Consider the following 25,928-nt stretch of genomic DNA (forward strand, 5'->3'; position numbering starts at 1 on the left):
TTCTTAAATTCCATAGATGAAGTCAAAGTTTCTCATAGCAAAGAATACAAGGCTAAAAGACTCCCAACTCCCAAACAAGGTTTAAAGTATCCCACGATACTATACGATACTTGCTGATACGCATCCATATTTGACCCAACCAATACGATACATCTTGATGCGTCTCTCCATTGAATTACACTAAAATATATTAGCCAGAGCGATACAATACTCAATACAGGACGATATGTCTCTTAAAATCACATGACCGATACGATACTTGATACCGATACTTTAAACCTTGCTCCCAAATGATTTCAAGTGGACTCGTGAGCCACTTTGCAACCTATGACATTTTTACACAATACCCCATATTAATTATTTTTTAGAGAGAGAGAGAGAGAGAGAGAGAGAGAGAGAGATTACACCGATAAAATTTCATAAAAGAGAACAATGAAAATTAGAGAATAACTTTTTCCTTGACAAGTTCCTCAGCTTCAACAAACTCCCCAAGTTTTGGGTTCTTTTACCATTTTTGGCTACATCTGATGGCAGGTCTTTTATGGATTTACGACCAAAGAACATATATAAGAAGAGCAACAGCTGCATATTCTCCAATTGACAAGGCTGTTCAGGTAGCCACAGTTTCAGTGATGCCTTAGAGCTTGCAAGATATGAAACATCATATTGTGAAAGTAGAGATAATAAACACCCAAAACTCAATCAGGTTTCTAAGATGGAGCTGGCTGAAGGATATGCATGTTTATTAATTTCAGCAAGATATTGTTTTACAACAATACCACCCATTATTAGTTGGAAGTTAATAACAAGGAAAAGGATGAAGTAGAAGGTTGGAGAAGAAGGGTGGGAGAGAGAAGATGGTAGAATGAGTTGTACGTTGGAGAATGTTCTCATGTAAAGATATCCCACTCAGTAACAAAGTATAGAGTGAGTTCAAACTGAAATTTTGCCAAAAATCAAAATTTTCGAAAATATACAAAAATACCCTTCATGCTAAATTTTGAAATTCTATTAATGTCAATTCTCTTCTTGTCTTCTTACAGTTATATTGACATCATGCCTCCACGCGGACGTCAGGGTGGGAGGAGAGGCAGAGCTAGAGGTCAGGTTCCACTTTTGGAGCCGAGAGACGAAGTTAACCGCAGAGACTTATTCAGTACACCCCGAGCGGAGTACTTATATGAGGCCTTCTTCGAGCGGTGCCGCATTGAGTATGGCGGATTACCACGAGCTATGACAGACTTACCACATTTCGGATCCATCAGAGATTCGATACGATGGAGTGGACGCATCTTTTCACTGAGGATCTTCCAGTCTATCCGGATTTAGTGAGGTTGTTCTACAGCAACCTTACATCAGTCGAGGAGGGTCGGAGATGAGGTCCATTCGAGTTGATTCTAGAGAGTCGAGTTCGAGAGACACGGATTCGATTTTCTACTAGCACACTGGCAGAGATTTTCAGGGTACCACACTATCCTCATGAGTGTGTATGGATACCGACTGGGGCACAGATAGATGCTTTTCTACTACCACATAAGCTGCCTGAGGTTTGCATCACACTTTGGACAGATGATAGGTGCTACACACCACGGACTAGTGCACAGATGACAGATTCGGCTAGAATCATCGGTCGCATTGTGGGTCGCAATATCATCCCAAAGGCAGGGCATCACGAGAGAGTATCAGTGATGGATGCTCTACCGATTTACCGCATATATCAGGGTTTCGAAATTGATCTTTCCTTCATCATCCAGAACGTCATGCTAGAGGTCGTGACGTCACCGGGCGTACGGAACCTTTGCTTCGGTCGTCTACTCATACTTATCTTCCGGCATTTCGGTGTGAGGCTAGAGGATACACCGATGCAGAGACGATTGCTTGGCTATGCCATCAGAACCAGGACTATTCGGCAGATGCAGATTACTCAGACAAAGAGGTCAGATGATGATGATGGTCTTGAGACTGATGAGGATGATGATGAGCCAAATGATGGTGATCATGATGCGGGTCCAGATACAGATGACCAGGCAGGAGATGACATTGAGATGCGTGAGGCAGATCAGGGTCATCAAGATATTCCCACATCATCACACTTTGAGACCGGAGGCCCTTCACTAACAGTTCCAGAGACTGCGGAGCTGTGTGCATAGATGCGCTCTATGACTTCCATGTTAGGGAGGATAGAGGCGAGACAGGAGAGGATGGAGTCACAGTTGACTCAGGTTGTAGAGGATGTTAGAGCACTGAGAGAGCAGAGACAGAGTCTTAGATAGATTGTACTAGGATTTCCTTTTATGTTTCTCAAATGTAACTTGTTGTAGAACTTTCCTAGAATTAATGAAGTTCACTTTTGTTTCACCATCTTATTGTACATTATGCATTTTCTTTTGTTGTATTAAGTGATGTTTGTTAAATCAGAATTATTGTGTATTATTCAGAGTATATTATTCTTCACTTTTAAGTTTCTAATTCAAGTGTTCTATTATTCACTTCTAAGAATACTTGAGTCACTTTTGGATTTATGACTCGGGAATGTTCTATCATTGTTTATGTGGTTAGGATTTCACTTGGAACTGTGGGCTCGGATACCACTCTGTCAGATCCACCTAGCCGGTACCCTATCTGGCATACCCGAGTGTGTGATCCACAGTCCACAAGATCCAGTAGTTAGTGAAATCATCCTCCCACATTCACAACAATATAATCAAAGAACAAGACTAAATCAATGTTAACAATATTATTCAATGAATCATAGATAAGTAATGAGATAATCATCAAAGTGCGGAAAAGATACCAATAGATATATAAATCAAAAGTAGAGTGAGGCGGAATCTCACTCCACGAGTACAGCGGAATGTAGTTCGAAAATCAAATGGGATTACAACCGATTCTAAAGACAGGAAAGAAAGATATAATCTAACTAATCTAGAGTCTTTTCTACTTTATAAAGGATGTCCTCATAAACGTAGACTTCATCGATGATGCTCAGACGCTCCCACTCCACAGTAGGGCTAATCCTGGTAACAAGAGAGACCACTCGAGGGATCCTCACAGTAATCTTTGTAATCGCCAACACCTTGCGTATGGTACGCTTCTTCATATTGCGCTTCCTCATATTGCGCTTCATAGCCATCAAAACCTGTAGAATAGTCTAACAAAAGATATTGTACAAAAAGGAGTGAGTTTCAAAAGAAACTCAGCAAGGCAAGTTATTCCATAATAGCATAAATAACATAGTATCACAAACAAAGCATAAAATGATATGATATGAGACAATAATGCATGTATAAGTCTAACTCTATGTATGCTGGTCTCTATAGGCAGACATGCTTTAAGTCATAGCATCATACTTCTTTGGGTAGGTCTCATCACACAACGCCGGTTGGTAGTTGGTCCTTCATCCATCTTGGACAATCCATGGTTAGGGGTTAAGTCACCTCTCTCTCACATCACCGTTTGGTCTAAGTATTGGCGCATGTCAAGGTAAAGCCTAGCCCAATGCAAGTCTTCTACTTAGTCATATCAACTCAAATCCAGATACGTCCATTCCTCGCCCCTGGCGATCCTTTCCGGTATCCTTCACACTAGAGTCAGCATATCCGACTCTCTCAAATACGGACTCATCAACCCTATAGGTCATCCACATATAGTAAATGGGAAGCTCTCATGTCCTCTCATGGGTTGGTTACCGGCCTTGAACGCCCATGAGCCCAAGTCTATCCATATGCAACTCTACCCACAAATGGTCCCCACAATGTGATTCATGTCCCCTCACGGATATAACTCACCGTTCTTGAGCACCCATGAATCCCCATTGCTACCACTGGTCGTTCGGTCTCAATACCCTTCCGATTAGGGTCTGATATAACAAGGGTATAACCTAGCCAAACACTGCTAGACAAGTCCTAGGTATGAAAACCAATAATCCGGGAAAGCGTCAAAGGGCAACATTAGAAATATCCCATACTACTCCCAATGAGGTCCAAGGACAGAAATGTCAAAAGGACATTCCCCAATCCCAAATCATACCTAAGCAATCACAATCATAATTTAGTCATATCATCCATGACAAATATCTCATCATGTGAAAGAGTATAGTAAGACAAGATTAAATAAATAAGGAAACATACATGAGAAAGTATTCATACATAATCAAGTACATAAAGTAAATAAGGAAATAAGATTCTAATGTACTTGCAGCATTCATATCATAATAGAAACTAACATAACAGTAGCAAGTCTAAGTCGTTCCCAAATTAGAAACTAAATCTATGCAATCTATGTTAATATGGTAACAACTTTCCTTACCTTAAATAGATCCGAGAATATTCCGGACGGACAAGAGGATGAATCCAAAGTTAGCAAATAAACCCTAGAATAGCATCACACAATCATTAGGAAGTAGTCCTAAAAGAATAAGCATGATTTGAATCAAATCGGACGAAGAAAACAGATTCTGCTGTTGCGGGTTGATTGGCTGGGTAGCATTGGCTAGTCGACCTAGGCAGTCTGCCCAAGAGCAAATCCGAAAGTAAAAAATAGAATCTTGATCCGAAACCTATGCTACACAAATCGGAATGCGACGAAACTTGGAGGGATTGTCTAACACAGTAGTCTAAGCCTAAAAAGCATAATTTAGACATCAAACCACCATTAAAACATTACTTACTAATTTAGAACCATAGTTTCTATTTTGGTAAAAATCATAGTTTTCATTGGAAACATGCTATGAATGAAAGAGATGAACTAGAGATGATTAGATCTCATTCTAGTACAAGAACACAGTAGATCAGAGGTATGAATAATCATAGAAAAGCATCTATAATGCTAGAATGAATCAAAATAGGAAATATTATCATAGTTTAAAAAGAAATCAAAAGAATCATGTCAAGAATGAATGAGATGATCATAGTACAAGAGAATGAAAAGAGATTGTAAAGATATGACTACAAGGTTGCAGCATCTTCATCATAATCTCAGTTTAGAGATGAAAGTGATCATAGAAAGAATAAATCATTAACATAAAAGATAGATTACTAACCTTTAATTGAAGAACAAGAGAGAGAGTTTGCAAGATTGCAAGATTAGGTCTTCTTCTTCACTCTTGGAGGCTTGGAGATGGTTTCCCTTCGTTCTCTAAGTGTTATGGAGGCTAGGGATACTAAAATCACGAAGTCATGGGGTATATATAGCAAGATTCTCAAAACAGAAGATTCTGTTCGAGTTCAGCAACTCTGGGTCGATTGGCTGGGTAGCATTGGCCAGTCGACCCAAGCACTCGACCCAGGCTGACAGCAAGGCCAAAAATAGGGATTTGAGGGTCTTCCACTACTCGGAATCAAATGAAACTTTAAACACATATTCTATAACATACCTAGCATTGAAAAATGGCTTGAAATCATATCCCACCAAGCTCTAAGGTCATCAACTAATCTTCTATTCATCAAGGTGCAGTATCTTCTCTATATCCAACATTGTCTTCAAGTATGGGGCATCATCTTCAATCTCCATAGGTTCGGAGTCGAACACTATATCTTCTACCAATATGGCCCAAAGTTGACTTTCACTTCTACTTCGGGTCTTCGGACCTACAATCAAAGAGTATCCGGGTTAAGGTTAGGGCCGGGTTTCACAGCATGAGCCATTGCCATGAACTCTGTCTCCACACTTGATCAAGCCACAACATGTTGCTTTTTAACTTCTCTAGGTGACCAAGTTACCTCCCATAAAAGTACAATATACGATGTAAATCTTCTGTCAAAAACTGAACCAACCCATTCCACATCAATGCCTGAGATAAATCCTTTCCAGGTGGGCTTCAAGTACCCCAATGATATGATACACAGCATCTAAGTGCCCTTAATTTCTAGGGAGCATTCATAAGTTGACTAACCACCCCAACTGCATAGGTGATACTATGCTAAGTCAGAGGAGGTTGGATCAGAACCATCGAATTACCACAATGAGAACCGCACCCCCGGGGGGGGGCGCCCCAACCCCACCCCCCCACCCCCGGCCCCCCCCCCGGGGCCCCCCCCGGGGGGCCCATACACTTGACTCTATCGTTTGGCCACCAACCTAGCCTTATATCTATTTAGTGTATCATCAAAACGGTACTTGGTTGTGTAAATGCATCTGCATCCAACTGGAACTCTCCCCTTGGGAAGATTAACTACTTTCCAAGCACCGTTAGTTTAATGCCAACATTTCCTCAAACATAGATAGCTTAAACCATGGGTCAAATATGGCTTGAATGACATTCTTGGGAGTGGAAGCAGAGAGAAGAGTAACAGTAAAAGCAACACTTGCAGGGCTGCAGAGAACATCATAGCAAACAAGCTGAGATGTAGGGTTAGTGCCAGATCTCTTTCCTTTTCTTACAGCAATAAAAAGATAGAAACGAGAAGTAAGAGCATGGATATCCCCGAACTCGGGATACAACTCAAGATATGGATCTAAAGAGGACTCCTGGCAGGTCTTATTTTACTCCTTCTTCTTTCGCTTGTACACAAAGTGCTAATCCTTCTCATTACTAGAATCATACTCTGAATTATCACCAATTTCAACAACTACCCCTTCTTTGTTTTTCCAATATCATACTTGAATGGAGAAGCAGGAAAAGGTAGGAAGAAAAGAAGATCGACAGCCTTTCAGTTCCTTCTAGTCACCCTGCCTGTGGGGGAACTGATTCAAAGAAGGAGAAGGGAATGAATAAAGGCCAGAAACCAAGACAGGCACTATATAAGTGTCATTATCCCCATAAAAACAGATCAATTTGACTGAGTTATCTTGGTTTTGTAGGCGAATTAAACAAGACCTTAAAAAGTTTAAAAAGTGTTGGGTTTCAAAAGATTTCAACAATATTTGAGAAATTTTGATAATTTCAACCCGTAATTTTGACAATATTCATGGGCTTGGAAGAGTATTTTGCAAGGGATCAAGCAACTCAAAAAGCATATTATTTGGCAAGTTGAGGAAGGGTCAAGCATCGATATATGGAAGGATAAGTGGATTCCAACAACCACAGACTACAAGGTGGGTTTTACAAAGCCAGCTAATTGCCCTTTCCATTCAGTTGCTCAGCTTATTGACCAAGATAATAGACGCTGGAATATTGACCATCTCAATGCTTGGTTCCCTGAACACATCATCAAGGAGATTCTTAAGATTCAACTTAGAATTCTTCCATCTGAAGACAAGCAGGTTTGGTTGGGTGCTAGGAATGGTGTGGTCACAACGAAAGCTGCTTATATAAAAATTTGGGAAGAGAGGGAAACTCCTTCGGTTAGCAATGATGGTCGGGTCTCTTCATGGAGGCTAGTCCCAGAAGAGAAGTGGAAATTCATTTGGAAGCTTCAAGCACCACCAAAGTTGAAATTCTTTCTTTGGAGAATTTTAACGGCCTACCCACAGGTGAAAACATGAAGAAAAGGAAATTTAATAACCCTTGACCTCTGGCTGGAAGCTCTCTTGAATCGGCTGATCATCTTCTCCTAAATTGCCCTTTACTAAAGCAGTTTGGTTTTCAAGCCCTCGGGTTTTAAAGGGGTGATGTGGACCTATCCTTCACATCCCGGCTTGACATGATTAAGAACAAGATTTTTCTACTAAAAGAGAGAGAATCGAGTTCCTAACACCCGCACATTCATTTGTTGGAAGATCCGGAAAGCCCGGAATGATAGAGCTTTAATAGAAGGTCGTGGAACCCATATGAAGTGGGTCAAGAGGCATGGAAGTTGGCGCAAGAGTATGTTCAAGCATGGCCGGGCCCTCCCCAAACTATCAAAATGGATAGTAGACTCACGAGTTTGGATAAATGGAAACCCCCTCCGAATAGAGCATACAAGATCAACACCGATGCAACTTTCAACAAAGAATTAGGCACGCAGTTTGGGATGCATAACCGGGAACCATCAAGGAAGGCCAATGAGCGTTCGAGCCCAACTCAGCACATCCGCACATGGCGAACCAAGGCGCCGGGATGGCTGTTCTTTATACTCTTGGGGAAGGAATTGACATTGGTTACTTTGAATCTGATTGTAAAGAGCTCATTAGTTTAGTGAATGGCTCTGCTCCCCCTCCTCTTGATGTTGCCCCCATCATCCAGGATATCTTAGATGTGGGACATAGGCTTGAAAAGTGTTTTTTTAAACATGTTTCTAGGCGGATCAACGAGGCCGCTGATCTCCTAGCTCGGAGGGCTAAGTCGGTGACGGTCCCGACTCTTTGCGCATTCCCCCGCAGCTCTGTTTCCTCGGCTTCCGCCGTCTCAATAAATTTACTTTCTCAAAAAAAAAAAAAAAAAAAAAAAACTGCCAAGTTTTAACCAATTCTGATGAATTCCAACCAACCTAGGTTCAGAAGTTTATCAATATTGACATTTTTCCAGCACATCACAAGTCAAGTTTTACCCAGTAAGTATGAGGTTTGAACCTGATTCCAACCAGTTAACCAATTTTCAGCGTCTGGTCAAAACCATGGTAAACCACCAAAATCTTTATCATTGCTTTCCTCACGAGCACTTATCTATACCAAATATCGTTTTAATAAATGTTTTTATATTTTTTTGCTTTGTTACTTAAGATGTAGTTCATAAACAAGCAGATAGATACTCTGTATTTGAATTTAATAGAGATGGTCATATTACGAAAGGATAAAAAGTCAACTCCCCATATTAAGAACAAAAACCATTTTTCTGACAATAAACCAAGAGTTCCTTCTCCTTTCACACTCCAACTGCAGAGCCTCTATAAGCAAAATCAACTTGATTCTTCTGCTGATTATAATCCTTTTCCTTATATATAAAATCAACTTGATTCTTCTACACAAACTGGGGCTAAGGCAATGCTCATTTCCCCTCCCAGACCCTGTAATAGCAGGTATCTTGCATACTGGAATGCTACTTTTTCTTAAGAACACCCATCCTTCATGCATAATTATTTGAATGCATTGATGCATCATATTTGATTCTTCTTTTTATAAATAATATGTTTTACATATTATGGTGTTTTATGGTTAGCTTTGTAGACGCAACTAACTTCTTCAGTAGAGTAACAAGTCCATGACAATCAAGACAAAAGAGATGCTAGTTTGTCATTATGTCCCTATGAACGGGAACCTTCTTTGACTATCAAAATCAGATCTGACAACCCAGACTGATTAATGAGGATAGTAAAAAAGACTGATTAATGATGATACTGTCTCGAAGCACTTATCTGCAAAAGCAGGAGTAAGGCTTCATACATTATGACCCTCCCTAGACTGTAGTGATGGGAACCTCGTGCACTAGGTATTCCCCTTTTTTAGTGTTTTATGCTTCAAATTTTACTTTTCATATATCCGAAGAATCTCCATATGCTCCTTGGCTACTTCTAATTTAGCCTCACAAGGGTGAGGGCCAAATAAACCAAGGTCTTTGAACACAACCAACTCCAAGGTCAATTAGGGTAGGTTCAGTTCAGTTCAGTTCAGTTGGGGTGCATGGGATGGGTTTCCTTGTGTGATCTCAAATGGGATCTTGTTTTGTGGTTGATGATGTAGACGCTAAGATGTATGGTTTTATTAGCTTCAACTGGGAGGGTTTAGGTTGATATGGGGTGAAAATGGGGTAAATTTTGGACATATTTGGATAGCTTAGTTAGAGCTTTCATGACTGAAACTTGGATTAAGTTTCTCTTTTTTCCTACATTGGCGGAGGTAGGGTTTTTTTTGGGGGTAATGCTCTCCAAGTTTTGATGCATTTGGATGGCTAGTTAAGAAGATATGAAGTTTCTTGATTTTACAAGAAGGAATTAGTGTTTTTATCAAAATTTGTTGGTTTCTACTGTTAGAGAAGTCACACAGGGGTGGAGCTTGGATAGCATGGACTAATGTGTGAGGGGCTGTAGTGCATTAGTTCGGCTGATTCTCATGGAGATTGATGAGATAGAGATTTCCTGATTTGGGTGGAAGACATCGATCAAGGAGTTCAGGAGTCAAAATAGAAAATAAAAGTGATTACAAGAGGGACATGGGGTGCTGGCCTCAAGCTTTTCTTGATGGGTTTCAATGACAGGAAGTTTAATGATATTACTCAGGAAGAACCCCAGGAAATCCCACCTTGGATATTACTCACCAAAGATAAACACCAATCAGTAACTCGATCAGCAATACCCACAATAGAGAGGCAGAGTTTTAATCAATTAAGCAGCCTCTCTTCTTCCCACCAATTTGTTTGGGGGGAGGGTGGAGGAGAGTATTTATAGGATTACATATTCAGTCCTATATGAATTAGGACTCAAAAACCCCTGCTCCTAGTACTTCATCTCTTCAAAATGGTAATGCACCCTAAATTGTGGGCCGTTGAACTGAAAACAAAAACACTGTAGTAAGACCTGAAAGGACATTTGCTGACTTGAAGTTGGGCAAAACTACAAGTATGCCAATGCCTAATCAAAATTACTAAGATGCTGAAATAAAATATGAAAATGCTATTAGACTGACAAGAGCTGCTGGGCAGAAAGCCTAGGGAATTTTACTGAGTGATTGGACATTAATCAATTTCTGTGTATCCCTAGCATAACTTGCATCACCACTAGACAATAAGTTGAAATCACCCTTCTGATACAATACATGATAACATAAATCTCGTATCCAAGTAGATGACTAATTTATTATGATCCCATAAAGGATCATGGCTCGCTAAATGCAATAACAGAAGAAGCCTGATCTGTACAATCAGTTCATAAGAGATCAGGAGTCTGTCTTATCTAAAGGACCACCTATTTTGGTTCCCACTTGGTTACTAATCAAGTTTACAAATCATTTGATCCAAATATAGAGCATACGCATTTCCATGAAAGTAGCATCCCACTCTTGGTGAACTTTCTCTAGAGATAAGCCATCCAATAACAAATTTAGATATAGGGTAAAGCTTTACTCCACTAGTCGTTAACTAAGACAAACTCAGAAAAGCTGTTCAAGTTACAAAGTTCTTAAAGGCATACATACTATCATTAGGGTACACAACTAATAAATCCATTTTCTTATTAAATATATTATTCAATTTTATGCATCAAAATACTTAAAAGACATTAAAATATAGGAAAAAAATAATATTTTGTCACTAGTAAGTTGAATCCATGGAGGTATCAGTTAGTATAGCTATCTTCACCATACTTTGTTCGATGTATGAAGATCAGTGTCATACAAATGCATCAAGTCATATTGCTGAACATTTATAGCTCCTACTTACTTGTTTGAAACTGAGCTGGAACTTAATGGAATACTTGTTCTATTACCACAGACAGGATTTGTCATAAGAGAAAGAACACCATTGAACCCAAGAAGACCTGGTCAATTAAATTAACAGCTCCAAATAACAGCAGATGGGGTACAGCAAAATAAGTAGCATTAATTTTCCTTACCAATCTTTTTTTGTATTGCATGGCCAACAGTGCAGCAATAAAAAAATGTCTGCCCAAGTAAATATGTGTCACAGACTTGTGTCTGCCATATTTCATGTCCTAACAAACGCAGTTTACAAAAAAATATGAGTGTTACAAATAGAAAACATCCAGCTTCGTATCTCCCAGAACTTCCATACACAGGTTGACAATGGTACTGATGCAAATCTGGGCATGTTGCAATTTTCAGTAAGTTGCAATGGTGTTTTCCCCCCCCCCCCCCCTTTTCTCCTTTTCTTTCTTTCTAATGAAAATTGCTTTTAAACTCATGGTCCCCAAGTGATATTTCTTTTGCAGCTGGAGTGTGTATGACAAGTATCTTTTTAAGAAACTTAGAGACTGAGCTAAACATTGTTATGAGATGAGTAGTTTTGGGGATGCAGTTGACCAAAATTGTACTCACTTAGCAGGGACCAACTGGTAATCATTTGAAAGAAGGGACCTTCCAGGCATAAACCAACTTTTTTTTTGGATGAATAAATAATTAAATTAAGACAACAAGCAAACAACAAAAGAAGCAAACAAAGGAACCAAAACAGAGAAGGGGGGGGGGCACGAATGCTCAAGAAGGGGAGATGAAAGAGGAATTGAGACCCCAGAAACTAACAATTAACCTATTTTTGGGAGTGTCAATGATAAGGGGATGGGGGAGAGAAAGCAATCTAGAAAAAAAATCAAAATAGATGGCTCTCCAAATCGAGTCTAAAGAATGAGATTTGGAAGTCCATCTTTTGAGGTTACACTCCCTCCAAATGTGATGAATGGTGGCACCAAAGACTAACTTGCCTATGCGATCGCAGATGGAGTGACCGGCAAGGTTCTCAAGATCCAAGTCCAATCACAAACAAATCCATGCGAGCATCTTGAGCAGGACCAAATGGAGGTGAGGGATCTATCCCAAAGGGGCTGGGAAAAGGGGCAGGAGAAAAAAAGGTGGTCTATGTCCTGTGAACCATTCCAACAAAGGGAGCATCTAGGGTTGGCATGGATGTGGCAGCTAATGAGGAAGGATTGGGTCTGGAGAGCATGGTGGAGGGCTCTCCAAAGGGTGAGGGAGTGCCGGGGAATGAGACCTTTGAACCAAACCAGATGGGACAAGGGGATAGAAGGGTTAGGGGTGTAATATCCAACCCTATTCTAACCCCCGACCCTAGGATCGCCGCCGGAGCGGGGTAGAAGAGACTTATGGATCCTTCTGATTGATAACTACGATTCGGAGACCGAGCCCATGGCATTGAGGAGACCCTTGCTGAATGCATTGTCGGTGGGGCATCGGAGAAGATTGATTTAGTTGAAGCCACTGACCTCGTGCCAATCCAAGGTATTCCCCAAAACTAGACTTCTTGATTGTTAGAAGAAAAACCCACCCATTTGACCTTGTATAGCCTTTCAAACCCCACCGAGTTGCTGAACTAAACCTGATTTTCTGCGGGAAAATTTTGGGGCCCGATCGATGCCATCGACCAAGGACCATCGCCCAAAGTTTCCCAGTCAGCAAAGTTAATGATTCTATGGAATATTCTCTTTTCTAATTTTAATAACCTCGAGCCTTAAGCCCTATTGCAATCATTTTCACTCCTGAGAACGTGGGGGGAGCTTCCCAAAGCAACTCCTAGGCATATGTGAAGGATACTCCACCAAAAAACTCATTGTTTATCATTGATTCTTGTCTCCATCTTCAACACCAAGGTATGAATCATCATTCCACTCTTTATTCTAACTTTTTCTATTCTTTTCTATTCCTCTCTTGCTGTTGAGACATTGGAGATAGTGCTGCAACCTTGCAACCATCACTCCAAGTGTCCACTCATGCTTAACCCATGATCTTCTTAGCCATCTATTGATGTTATGCCCCAATCTCAAGCCTAGCATATGTATTCCTTGATTTTTCCTCTTAACATCATGTCATTTTGTACAAAATTGAGTTGTATGGTATGCTATGTTCATGTTTATCACTATTATATGATTCCAATTGAATTTCTATAAGTTCCCCTAGCTATTACATGCCATTTTTATGTCAATGCAATCAATTCCAATTCATGCCATAATGCTTGTCACTTGAACTTGATAGCTCAAATTGGGGCTTTCTAATTGGACCATTGGATTGTGTTATTTTCTTGACTTATAGTGTCCTCCTACTGTTATTAAGCATTCCTTCAAGTTTTAGATTGATCCGAACACCGGAAAACCAATTTCGGATGAAAACCCCCAAAATCCACTATTCTGTCCCGAAGAGATTTTGGTCGATCCTCTGTGGTCGATGTCGATCCTCTTTGGTAGATGCCATCGACCAAAGACCATCAACCAAAGTTGTTGCTGACAACAACTTTAGCCAGTTTTGACCCATTTCACATCCGATCTTCCCGATTTCTTCTCTAACTTATTATTGATGTTTGTTTAGGGTCTTAGCAATTCTTTTGGACCATTTCTTGGTATTCTCAATTCATCATCAACTCAACCTAAGGTAAGGATGGTTATCTCCATAAACATATAGGTCATCAACTTATGATTTGTGTTCTTACTTAAAGAATAGAATCTTTTGATTACTTTTAATCATTATAAAACTGTTATATATGTGTTAGGACAGTAGTATCGCAATTCATATACTCTTGTCATGTTAAATTATTATTCTTGATTACTTATGTCTATGATGATTCATTTCAATATCATGATTTAACTTTTATTATGAAGATGTATTGGATGCATGAGAAGTGATGAACTTGAATATGTGATTGCCTACATATAACTTGGGATTGGGGAGTGTCCTATTGACACTTCTGTCCTTGGGCATCGGAGGGAATAGTATGGGATGTTCTCCGAAGGTGCCTATCGACACTTTCCCGGGTTATTGGATGACATACATAGGATTGTCTAGTTGTGTGGCTAGGATTGTCATTGTCATGTTAGACTCGAATCGGAAGGGCATTGAGACCAAACGACCCGTGGTAGTGTATGGATTGATGGGCGCTCTAGGCCGGTAACCAATCCGGTAGGGGACATAAACCATGCTACGGATACCCGAAAGGGGCCATTTATTGGTAGGGTTGCAAATAGCTAAACTTGGGCTCACGGGCACTCAAGACCGGTATCCAACTCGTGAGAGGACGTGAGAGCTTCCGTTTACTATTTGTGGATGAACAATAGGGTTGATGAGTCCGTAATCTGGGATTACGCTGACTCTAGTGTGAAGGATACCGGAAAGGATCACCAGGGGAGAGGAATGGACGTATCTGGATCTGACTTGATACGACTGAGTAGATGACTTGCATTGGGCTAGGCTTTATTGTGACATGCGCCAGTACTTATACCAAATGGTGATGTGAGAGAGCGGTGACCGATTCCCCTACCATGGTTTTTGAGATGACTTTACTTAATTTCCCTGGTAGACCCAAGATATCTTGTATGATTGAGGGGGAGTGACTGACAATCCAAAGAAGTATGGTGCTATGACTTAAAGCATGTCTACCATAGAGATTAGCATTCATAGAGTTAGAATCATATTTGCATCATATGTTCCATATCACATTGCATTATGTTATGTTTTGTATATGTATGATTTTGATTATGGAATAACTACCTTGCTGAGTTCTTCGAACTCATTCCTTTTGTACAAATGTTTTTAGATTATCCTACAAGTACCGAAGATTATGATGGCACCCCCTTCGAGACGGACTTTGATCCCGCATACTACCCTCCGGGTGGTATCTTCGGTGAAGATCCGAGTGTTGGTGCCGAGGAGGATTACTATTTGCACCAGGGTTAGCCCCACGATAGTGCGGGAGCGGCAGAGCTGGGCTTTCTTCATCCATACCATTGAGGAGACCATTATTAGAATAGAAGAAACCCTAGCCTAGTGCCCCATTTCCCTGGTTTATTTATGGAACAACTGGGCATGTAATTAACTTGTTTTGGATTATCTTTTGATACTTGGATTTGTAATTAACTTAATCATACTTCATTTTCATTGCTCTGAGAGGGTGATATTCATACATTCTCTCACCTTTATGATCACATTTATACTTTGACATTATCTGCTTTTCCGCACTCTGATTTATTGAATCTTATCTTATTCATGATATTTAGTATTAGTTGCTTTTACCTTGATTATTATTGTTCATAATTATGTTATCGTGTATGTGGGAGGCATGGTCCCTCGATTCTTGATCCTTGGACTGTGGATCACATTCCCGGGTATGCCAGATGGGGTACTGGCTGGGTGGATGTGACAAGGGGACCGAAGAAGATTCCAAGGAAGTGAAGGATTTGGATCGAGAGTGGATCCAAATGGTGGTATCTCGAGAATGGCTAAGGATGGGGGGAAGAGCATTCCAAAAGTGTGTGAGACTGGGGTGGGGGAGAGGGGACCAAGACCTTGGAGATGAACACATCAAGGGTGGTACACTTGGGGATACTAGTGTCATAAACAGCTCGGGGGCCAAGGAGGGTGTAGAGAACGCCCAACGGATGCTAGGGATCAAGCCAAAAAAGAGTGGAAGTTCCAAGAGAGATTTGGGAGGAGATGGCGGAGAGAGCTCGAGGACGAAGGAGTAGGATCTTCCTCCATATCCAAGATGGAGTAGAGGGGCAAGAAGCGGTCCAAAGAGAATCCTGTTTGAGAAGGTAAGAATAGACCCAGGAGACCCAAATAGAATCTTGCTTAGAGGCAATCTTCCAAATGAGTTTCAGAAGGCAAGCCATGTTAACATCAAGTATGTGCCTGATTCCAAGGCCTCCCTTGGATCTGGGACGGCAAACAGCAAACCAAGAGATGGGATGGAGGAATCGAGAGGATTCTTGGCCTTTCCAGGCACAGAAGAGGGATTCTGTTAGGTACCTGAATGAGGCTACTTAACAAGGTGGAATAATTCAAGAAGAAAAAAAGGGACTTTGAATAAAAGTTGAATAAGAAACAATACATTCTACCAGCAGTAGGTGATTCCTACGGCTACCCAAGAGCAATGGCTCTCACATAAACTTCTCTCTTAATATCCTCTCTACTCATCCTCCCCCCTATTTATAGCAATTATATTCTTATCGAATTAATTAACAAAATCAGCCTACTTCAAGTAGGACTCTTCAAAAAGTAACCTAATTGGAATGTAACTCTAACCTGGATGTATTATGACTCTTCAATCTAATCCTAAAAAGTAACCTGAATACAATAGGACTCTTCAAATCTGTCAATCGTTTCCTTCCCTAGAATTTAGGGATTTACTTTCCCTGTCGAGTGTAGACTCGTGATACTAGGGACCTATCAAATTCCATGGACCGAATAATGGATTTGGGGATGAAGAAGATTCCACTCCAATAAATGTAAGAAAATTGGAGGACGGATTGAATGAGCACGACTCTTCCCGCAAAGGATAAAAGCTTTCCTTTCCAGAGCTGAAGCTTTTTCCTGATATGATCAAGCATAGGAGAGCAGTGGTGGCAGGTGAGCCTGCCGGGGATGATCTGATAACTACTTAGTTTTGCATAAGATGAGTAGTTTCAGAGATTAGTTTAATCATAGTAAATTAAATATCAGGGGTCATCTGATAACTACTTGCAATGAGAATCTTTCAAGGAACCATTGAATCTATTTGTGACTTTGAATTACTACAGAGTAAATAGGTGGATTGGTTGCTATTATGGTCTTCTTTTTCTCTAAGTTGTGGTTAGAAAATAGGACTCTCTCATGAAATTAATCAAAAGAAAAAATGAAAGTAAGTTCTATGATTCCTACATATACTCTAATTATAACCATGTATCCATTTAAATCATTATTTTAAAAAATAATAACAAAAAAAACCTTATGTCTATGCATGCAAGGCAGAAAGTTCAGCTTTTCTCCACTCTCAGAAACAAATGCCAATGAGAAGGCAGCAGTGAAGTCTGACTTTGCCAATGCTTACACAATTGATGAAGGTTCCCCCCCTTTATAGATGTGATCAACAAAAAAGCTAATGCACATCGAAAATAGCACAATAGCTATTGATACTGGATAAGAAAGTTGATTAGGAGGTTTCACCCTGCAAATTCATAGGATCTATGTTTGAATTTAGTATAAAATGAGGGGGGGGGAAAAGAAAAAGAAAAAGAAATGGATGTCCACTGAACAATGACAGGAAATTGACTTAAATGCTTTAAAAACATTTAATTACATTATTACATACCACAAAACGTGAATGACTACGTAAGAATCTGAAGTGCAACTAGGTTCCTAAATGTGAAATGTCATGGAAATCCATAAGTTCAACTCAGATTAAAAATATCAACTTGAAGCTTTGATCTATCTAGAAGCCAAATTTGGATTGTAAGAGGATGCAGATTATTTTTACTTCATGTTCAGAGTTCTGTTTGCAACTGCACTCCCAGGGTGACAATTTTACCTGAGTTTTAAGATGAGTTCTTGGGATCCTAAAGTAGTGGCAACTCAGTTGTTCTGAAATTTGAATCCTATGTTAGCAGTATGTTTCTTCTCAGGCTTAGGTCTCCATTACAATCTGGGGATAACAGATTACGTTTTAGTCAGTGGTCAAAAAGACCAAATACTGCTTGGACTAACAATTTGTGTTTGAAAAGTCAGGATGAAGCCAGAGTTTGTGAGCTGATATAAACAAGTTCAAGTATGTAAGTCAACCCAGTTTTCCTCCTGTCAAAATAAACAGAACTGTTCTCCTTTTATGCTTATTCTTTCACTTCCTCATTTTAACTCCTCGATATTTTGAAATCTAAGGACCAGAACACTCACCCCTGTGCCCCAGAGGTTGGGAAGTTGGACTCTTCAGGAATAACTATGACACTTTGAAGGATAGATATAGAACATGGAGACGTTCAACTTTAGTGTTAATTCTAGAGAACTCAAAACAATCAAGAATATGAAGGATCTCAGTATTTCCCCATGATTTGCAATGACCAACCAACCTAGAATTGAAGCCAATGACTCCTATTCTCCCAAGAAATAACTACTAGCAAAGATTGCAACTAACTAGTTTTCATGGGAGATTATAGATAACTTAAAGAATGAAGCACATGAGTAAAACGAAAAGCAATTATACCAGAAAATCTGCTTCACAGAAGGAAAAATAAAAAAGAATCATATGGCTGACAGCTAAGAAATCCTCCAATTATTGAACACAACTCACGATTCAGTTAGTTTGTCACTTGGAGGAACTCCTATGGAGTTATCACTTTTATCGTTTTCCTCCCATCTTTCGTAGCCTCCAGAGCCAGTATTGACATTAGAAGCTTGAGCTCTGCTTGTTCCAGCTATTGAATTCAACCCCCAATATGTCCTTGCATCTCACTGCATACAAGTCTAGTCAAGTGTCACTCACTATGAATTAATTAACACGTACTAGAAATTATGATCATATGATTACCAGAAGAAAGTGAGATGAAGCATTTTTCATCAATTCAAAATCATTAACATTGCAAGACTAAAATTTCTGAAGCTATAAGAGACTAATGGCTTCATACCTAGGAAAAAAACCAGGATAAATTGAAAATTTGAGCTGAATTAAAATATAAAGCAAATTCAGCAACATGTACACTAATTTGAAGTGTTCCTCTTCTGGATAGAGGAACAGAAGAAGGGAGGGAACCAATGAAAGCCAATAAGGAAGCTTTCCTCTTGAAACAATTGGAGAATGAGAGACAAGTTCTGGTGTTAAATCATTTTTACATGTCTCTGTGCTGGGAGACCATTCTTTGTTGGGAAATGGTCATTTGATAAACCCATTCTGAAAATATTTCCAGAACATATTGATATTTGATAAACTCATTCTAGGAATGGAAAAAGAACATTTACAAAACATGTAACTGATTGAAAAACATGTTTTTAATTATAAAAAGTTATAATTAATAACAGAATTATAACACTTGAATCTTGTCCAACACACATAATATGGATAAAAAGCTTAGATTAGCAAAAGAATAAAAACCATGATAAATAAACACATAATTTGACCCAAAAAAAAAAAAAAAAACATAATGTTATCCTTAATCACAGAAGTCCATAAACTTGGTTTTCATTTATGATTCGTACTAGAGTGAAAGTGGTTTGGGTTTGCTTGCATTGAGGACTCAAGGTGGTTGTTTTTTTTTATTAAAGATTTTTAATCTTTGTGATGCATACTCTAAATTCATGATTGAATCAAGAGAATCTTGGAGGATTCAAACCACCATCCTCTTGAAACATGCTCGTGTTCCAAGTGCTCTACCAATTGAGCTAAAGATCCATAAGATAGAGTTGTCAAGTAAAGATCAAATAAGACTACAAAATGTATTTGTTGCTGCCAAGGGGCAATGGCATGAAATAGAGCTTACACAGATTATTATTCTGTGGACTGAGACAATAAGTGATTCATGTCCACAGAATTTGTGTTCCAGTTAAATATTTTCTAACTCACAGAAAACATCAATTCAAATTTAAAGGTTCACTGGGTTGCAGAATTAGAGTTCCAAGTCCAAGGAGCTATATAATTTGGAATGTGGCAAGAGTTGCCTACCTAAATAAGCCAAGGTATAGCAAACCCCCTGTCAATGAAAAGATCAAAAAGCTTCCCACCATATATCTCAAAGAAACAGACAAACAACTGGTACCCTTGATTGCAGTAAGCATGGTGTATTAATCTCAAAATATCCTGTGATGCTTTATGTGGCAGAGGTTGCATTGTATAAGTTTTTCCCCTTCTAAAATTGAAAACAACCATCAACTTAAAATTACTGTTCCCCACCTACATTGGTCAATTTGAAGGTATACATAATGAATCATTTTAACAGCAGAGCAATGTACCACCCGTTGATGTAAACCAGGATCAGGGCTAAGGGTATTGAGGTAATTCCCCTAGATTTAAGTTTGCCAGGAAATTCAGCAAGTAGGAAGGCTGAATCAGGAGGTTCTAGGATCTTCTAAGGTTCAAAAACCATGCTGTAATAAGTGTTTCAGATCTGAAATTGAACTAGCAGTCAAACTTAGGGTCAGGGTAGGTTTGGCTAGGGTTAGGGAAAGGGAAGGGTCTTACTGTCTTGCAGTTCAGAACTAATTGTGTGGCTGTTCTGCAATTTCAGAACCTAAGTTTTGGTATTCTGAGATGTGGGGAAGGTCTGAATTGTAGAGAGTTGTTTTTCAGATATTCCCTCAAGGAAGAAGATGAAGTGCAGAAATTTTTTCTGAACTAAGGAATTAGGTTTAACTGGGAAACTAATGATATGACTAGGTTCTAGGGTTAGGTGCAATCCATGGGGGGGGGGGAGAGAAGGGATCTAAAAGGGCTGGGGAGGTGGATCTAACAAGCGGCGGGGCTGCTGCAATCGTAGGAGGAAGGGGGAGGTGGGGAAGCCTTCAAATGCAAGGAGATGGGGTGGGACTTGGCTGTAACAGAAGGGGAAGGTAGAGGGTGATGGTGTGATGGGGTTGGGGTGGGTTTCTAGGCCAAGGCAAGAGGGGAGAGTGCAGTGACACTTATGGTGGAAAGGGGAGGGGTTCTAGGGTGTGCAGGCAAGGAGAAGGGTGAGGAGGGGCAGCGGACAAGGGGGAAGGCAGGGGAGGGGTGGGGAATGCTGCTGTACTTACTTGGATGTTGTGTTTGATTGCTTGAGTGCTTTGGATGTTGTGTTTGATTGCTTGAGTGCTTGTACTCTGCTAGACAGATGGAGAAGATGAAGAAATTTGAACAAGTTTACTCAACCAGGGCTTACCCAACAAGGAGATCCTGATCCTCAACACAATCAACTTTATTAATTATCAAAACTGAAAACTGCAGTGACTACTTGGCTATTATGGCCCTTTGGGTAGAATTGGACTCAAGTTGGGAATCCTTAAGTGATAAGGATCCAACCACTAACCTACACCTAACACCTTAGATTGGAAACTAAATAATTAAAGACTTGGACTCTAGGTGGAGTTCCTTTATGGATTAGGATCCCAACTCATTACATGGATTCCTTGAATTGACTCTACTAATAAAAGATTAAATCAAAACAAACTCTTAAAAGATAAGAATCCCTTTGGATAAAGAGTATTATCTTATCCAAACTTTGACTAAGTCAACACAACTCAATAACTTAAAATGGACTATAACTCTCAAAACGACTAACCCAAATTAAAAATCAAAAATAAAAAATCAAAAGATCCATAACACTTGGATCTAGGGTATTCCAACTATGCCCATATTTGGCCCCAAAAGGGGCAAGAAAATGACCAAAATACCCCTGGGGTGGGTTCAAGCAGCATGCTTTGGTGTTCTTGGGGCCCACTTTAGGGTTTGGCTGGGGGGTTCAATCCATGTTCACATCACCCATATTATTCAATTTATACTAACATTAAAACCAATAACCTTTTTGAAATGCTGCCCAAATAACCATACTTCAAAGCCGTATTGTAGCTACGGATTTGATTGGCACTGCACTTGTTATTTTGTCAATGGTAGTTGTGTATTGAGTTGAGTTAGTTGGCATTGTACGAAGACCATGGTTGTAAGCATTGATTTTGCAAGATACCCCGAGGAAAATGATGTGGTAACAATTTGTACTTTGTTCTCATATGCTTCAGTAGTTTTGACATGAAACAACAAGTTTTTAGATTCTTGGTCATCACACAAAATAGCAGTCAATAGTTTGAATACTGCAGTTGCACAGAAGCCCAGAAGAGAGATTCACAGAGCAATGGTGGATTTTATTTCATCTGCAATAGATTGAGGTTAGCCTTTGTTGTCATTGGACCTTCACATATCTTGTTCCCATGTTTATTGTGGAAGCCTAATATTATTTTCTGATGCTGGCATTGTATATATTACTGAAAAGTAAGTGAGCTCTAAGCCAAGTATTGTATATATGATCTCACCCTTTACTTGCGTTTCTTGGGTTTACACACTGGGAGAAATGCGGGGCACCTATGAAATGGAAAATGTCTCCAAACTGTCCTGATGTTGGTGAAGTTGCAAATGATGACAACTCTGTGGTCATGAATTCTATTACATAGATGGACATGCTCCAGTCTTCCCAAGGAATACAATTTTAATCAAGGTTATTCCCCCTTTTCCCACTTTTGATGTATAAAATTAGGATCGCTCCCATGAAATTACATGACATGTGAATTGTACAGGAAAAGAAATGAAGGAACAGAATTGGCATAGTTCTTGCAAAAAATCAGAATGCATAAGGTTGTTGGAGCTAATATTAAGGGTACATCTTGGGGATGCTTTTGCTATCAATCAGCTAATCCTAAGGATACATCCCTGGGAAGTTGTTGCTATCCACCAGTTTCCAGTTGTCAAGTGTGAGAACCTTGTTCACATCTTTCCTATGGAAGATACAATTGAGGAGTATTTTGGGAACCTGTTTGATTTGCATTTGAAGTATTGAGTGCTTTACAAGGCTTTTATATAGTTTGATTTCCTTCATCAACACATCTTGCTTTATAAATACATTTTTTTTTCAGGTGGCAGTGTGATTACTAGCATTTCTTCTTGTTTGAACCCCATATCCCCTAGAGTTATACGGATCTGTGATCAAGGAAGAGTGATCTATTTCTTGTTACAGAGGATGTCAAGTGTTAAGTTCAAGGTATGCTGCACTAAATAAAGAAAGCTTCAATGAGGGAGAAAATATCTAACAAGAGCATGGAGAGTGATTAATGGGCTTGACCCTTCACCAGATTTTAAATCAGTTCCCTAGTTATTGTTGGGATATTTTTGGAATCGGTTTCATGTTCTACATAAACCAAAAGCACATATCTCATTAATTTTTTAAGGCTATCCATTATTGGGTGGTGCTGAGTACTAGTGAGCCATAATTGAAGCCTCTAAGATTAAGTTAGAACTAGCCCACAGAGACACATGAAGCAACTGAATTTCACACTGGAGAGGTAGGTTTTTTGAAAACCTTGTGCAGGATTTGAAGTTAGACGTTTTACCTTATTCAACATTTATTTTCTTGGAAATGTTTACAGCACTTGTGATTTGGAATTTACGTGGTTAACGACCCAGTATGAGGTCTTCAGCTACAAGCTCCAACTTATTTCTAGCTAATGAATGTAATATTTCATCATCTACCACAGACCAGGTCAGTCAACAAGAAGAGAAAGAAGTCAAGTTGAAACTCTGAACACAGAGATTGACGGACAATTTCCTTACTTTCCCTCTGGCTATTCAAATAATAGTTATTAATCCCATAAAATTAAGGCATTAAATGAGGTGCAAGGCTCAAATTCTCCATAACAGCTTGAATAATTTGCCCAATTTCACGACAGAAACTCATGTGATCTATCCAGTGATAAACAAAACCCAGAAAGGATGAATGATCAACAGTGTTGCATAATTGTGCAGATGCCAAATACAATGAAACCCATAAGAAAAAAACCATGTTGTGTTACCTAAATCAAACCCACAACCTATTATCTAACTTAACAAAGATAATCCAAAGTATACATATCATGGTTGTCAAAGTGTCCGCCTAGGCACCTAGCCCATTTTTACATCAAGGCGACCTGGTGTCACCTTGGTTTTCTTTGCCCTCTATCACCTTTTCGCCTTGACAACCATGATACATATGGCAATTCATCACCAAATTTCAATTAAAAAATAAAAAAAGAAGAAGAAGAAGAAGAAGAAGAAACTAATTGATGGTGGAGGGGGGGTGGAGAACAACCAAACACCATGAAGCACACAAGATTTCAAATACAAAAGAAGACGCTAAAATTACATATTAGTACTTTAGGCCCAAATTGCAGATCAAAATTGAATGAAGATATCATGTCACCAAAGAACCAGCATAGTTGAGGATAAAAAGAACTCTAGCTCAAAGAAAGCAACCTGAGATCCGCATAAAAGAAAAAGGAAGGGGAGAATGAAACATACCTAACCAAATTGAAAGGCAAAAGTAGTATATGAAATCCTAGGTCCTCCATTTTGTTTCAAAAGGTGAAACTGATTTGTGGAAGTTCCAAAGATATGAAAAGAAACCCTTATAACAAGCAAAACAAATCTCCTAATTGACAGCATATAAAAATTGAATATGTATACACGAAATAACAAAGTATGAACAACAAAGAAATCACAGGTTTCACACCAGAAAGCTCCAGATCAGAATTTCTTCATATATGATGGTCTTTTTGCCACTCATTCCCTCATCAGAGAAAACCAAAACCAAAAAACAAGGAAGAGAACAAAGAAATACCCCTAAAGAACTAGTAGAGAAGAATAGAACGAGTAACAATGGAGGATACCCGGAAAACTTTCAGACCTAGTTTTCTGTTACAGAAAGGTTACCTAAAGCCCTAGACGACCCCTAGCCCTAGATTCGGGGTTACATCAGAAAGATTATAAGAAATTGCAAAATTTAGTGTTTTAACCTCGGTTATGCATGTTAGAAACACATGCTTTCCATCATCATTCTCTCTAATTTTTCCTAATTTTCTTCATCCTTTCTCACCATAAAAAAGAAATCCATGCTTGTGTTCATGCTCTTTAAGCATTCTACCATGTTGTCATGTGGCCAGTTAGCTTTCAGGTTCTTCAGATTTTAAGGCATCAGCACCTGGAGATGAAGCCTGATGGTCAAGGCTGTCCTCTTCCTCCCTAGTGCTCCAATGAATAACAAAACAAGATCATCAGAAATTGTATATGATAGGTTTTACTCTAAAGACAAACAGTATACAACAAAACTTAACAACATACCCTGTTTTAGCACTCATCGTAGACAGTGTCTGGGAAAACTCAGCTTCACCAAACTTTGCAACACAGCTATTACAGCTGTCTGACATGTAGGAATCCATCTGCAAACAAAATTAATCAGCAAGCTGAAGCAAAATAAAATTTTTATAAAAATGATTGAGCTAGCAAGGGAAATCTAGAAGGACAAAAAAACTCTCAATTGAGAATTAGTTTTCTTGGTAGAGGCTAGTACACCTTGACCATTCAACTGGTGGGCTACCTTTTAGATAAGCTTTGTACTCAAACTGACAAACCCAGGGTTTACATGATCAAAGACCACAAATTTAGATGCCCAAACACACAAATACGAGACATCTAGTAGGGTGTCTGACAGAAATGAAAAGCTGATAGGTGGCCAAGAACATCCATTGCAGGATAGAGTTAGACAATACTACACCAAAGCTTTATACTCTATTCTGTATGATGCATCAAGATTCTGCAATTTCCAACATTTGCAGTCTCAAAATCCTTGTGATCAATGACTAAGGTTATCAAAGAAGATATGTACAACTAGCCAGACATCAAACAATGACGGAAGAACTTGTAAATATCAAATTGGTCAACATTACTTCAAGTCTAATCAAACCAACAAGATAGAAGTATGGGGAAAAGAAGTACAAGCTGTCAAAACAAAATACCCCAAAAAACAAAGCCAAAAAAAAAAAAAAAAAAAAGAGATAAAGAAGCATGGAATACTTTCACTCCCATTCTACCTTCCTCCATAAGCAGATCATATTCACAGTGCAGTTTTCCTTGTCAGGGACATGTGCTGTTTAAATTTTTCAAT

General features: G+C 39.3%; 1 pseudogene; it reads right to left on the bottom strand.

The window, feature by feature from the left end:
* Positions 1-211: 211 nt before the first annotated feature.
* LOC149022855 (protein PAM71-homolog, chloroplastic-like) lies at positions 212-20,101 on the bottom strand (annotated as a pseudogene).
* Positions 20,102-25,928: the final 5,827 nt, after the last annotated feature.

This window comes from Hakea prostrata, chromosome 3 (assembly GCF_041222555.1).
Source record: "Hakea prostrata isolate BN-2017 chromosome 3, UWA_Hpros_2, whole genome shotgun sequence".
NCBI lineage: Eukaryota > Viridiplantae > Streptophyta > Magnoliopsida > Proteales > Proteaceae > Hakea > Hakea prostrata.